Source organism: Arachis hypogaea, chromosome 20 (assembly GCF_003086295.3).
Source record: "Arachis hypogaea cultivar Tifrunner chromosome 20, arahy.Tifrunner.gnm2.J5K5, whole genome shotgun sequence".
NCBI lineage: Eukaryota > Viridiplantae > Streptophyta > Magnoliopsida > Fabales > Fabaceae > Arachis > Arachis hypogaea.
The window spans coordinates 119,606,580-119,608,498 of NC_092055.1; the positions used below are offsets into that span (position 1 = coordinate 119,606,580).

The 1,919-nt window shown below is 36.6% G+C and overlaps 1 long non-coding RNA gene across 1 annotated transcript; it reads left to right on the plus strand.

The window, feature by feature from the left end:
- Positions 1-257: 257 nt before the first annotated feature.
- Positions 258-1,498, plus strand: LOC112786227 (uncharacterized). The gene is made up of 2 exons (XR_011878986.1): positions 258-619; positions 835-1,498. It is a non-coding gene; the product is annotated as an uncharacterized lncRNA (long non-coding RNA).
- Positions 1,499-1,919: the final 421 nt, after the last annotated feature.

Below are 1,919 nucleotides of genomic sequence, written 5' to 3' on the forward strand. Positions count from 1 at the left end.
TATTCAAGCAACTAATGATAATTATTTTTTTCTGATATTACATAATTAGATATACATGTAAAATTATTTTATATCGACCGCACATCAAAATTAAATTCTTAATATTATAAGAAAAGATAACCATATAATTAATAAAAGAATATTTCTTTCCATTTTCACATAAATTTATGAGAAAAATACAGAAATTAAAATCATAGGAACAAAGATCCGTGTCTAGACTTAGCACTATAAAAATATTTCTATACTCCCGTATCTATGTGTTGATCAGCGCCAATCCTCTCATACACTCGGATCTAGATTCTATTCTTTATTTTTAGTTTTACAGTTCTACTTCTATACTACAAAGTAATTAATCTAATACTTGATTTTCTTTATACATAGTTAATTATACAGAGGTCGTTCACAAATGGAGGGGATTGGATTCCAAAAATGAAATAGAGCCAACTAAGGGTGTGAAATGTGTCACACTCCATTTGAAGTAGTTGCTGTAGTGTTTTTTGTTGTAGTGTTTTTTGTTGGGCACAAAGTAGAAGAGGTTCAGTGGGAGAAGAAGCAATGATAAAAGGACACAAGTACAACTTACATACCATTTTAGATATTATTCCTCAAAGAATCGAAGGTATAAATCTATGAGTATCTTTCTTATTGAATTTCATTAGAGAAATTTCAGGTACCTGACGGTTACGGATACAAAATTAAATAGCCTTCACTTTTAGTAATCTCTTCTCTCCCTCTCTCTCACTCTGAAAATTTCAAAACCTTTGCAATTTTAAAAAGCCATTAATAACCATACTTGGCTTAATTCTCCTTTTCCTTATATATGAGAATAATCAGGTTCAGAGCATTCATATCAAGCTAGCCAGCAGCGGCAATAATAATAAAATTCTGAGAGAAACGAAGTGTATGTCGGCGGCCGAGACAACGGCCGCGGCAGCGGTGGAGGCAGTGTCGTCCGTGAAATGCTACTGCTGCGGGCTGACGGAGGAGTGCACGCCGCGCTACATCGACCGCGTGCGGGAGAGGTACGAAGGTCGGTGGATATGTGGACTGTGCGCGGAGGCGGTTAAGGAAGAAACGTTGAAGTCTCGGAGGGACATGAGCACCGATGAGGCGCTGAAGCGCCACGTAAGCTTCTTCCAAGAATTCAGGTCTTCGAGTTCGAGTTCGGGCCCTCAGGATTTGATCCTTGCAATGAAGCAACTCCTTCTGAGGTCTCTGGATTCATCTTCTTCTTCTTCGTCGCCGAGAGGTAGTGGCGGTGGAAGAAGACTTGGGAGATCTCAGAGTTGTTTTTCCAGCGTGAATAGTGGACCAACCTCGCAGCCAAATCCACACTCTCAGAATAGGATTGTACATGGTAGAGACATTAGAGAGGCATTGACCACTGAATAATCATAATTAGGTCTTTTCTAGTTTGTGACATTTACATCATCGTCATGATTTTGATATCAATCTCTGTTTCACTTTTAATTTGATTATCTTTCTCGGTTTGATTTGATTTCGCTCTCTCTTCAATTGTTCAGCTTATGAATTTACACCTTAAATTGTGCAATCATATTTATTATCTTTCTTTCAATCATGGAACCTTGGTACAATTCACATTGATTATCGTTCGTTATACGTACTTTTTGTTAATTGATGGAAAGAGTTATTTACAAATTTAACAGTGATTCTTATATTATACCTTGCGTGACATCAAAATGGAAAGTAAAAATGGGTATACTTTTGAACTTTGTCACTCTCGGTATCATTGTTAGTTAGTGTTGTTGTTGCATTGAAAAATGTTGGGAAGCAATCAGGATTCAGAAGGTATGCCCTTGGCATTAATAATAATTATGGGATATTTGATCACTGTAGTTCGAAAAGTTGTTGCAGATGATTCTTAAAGCAAAACAACAAACAAAAGATGTTTCTTGTTC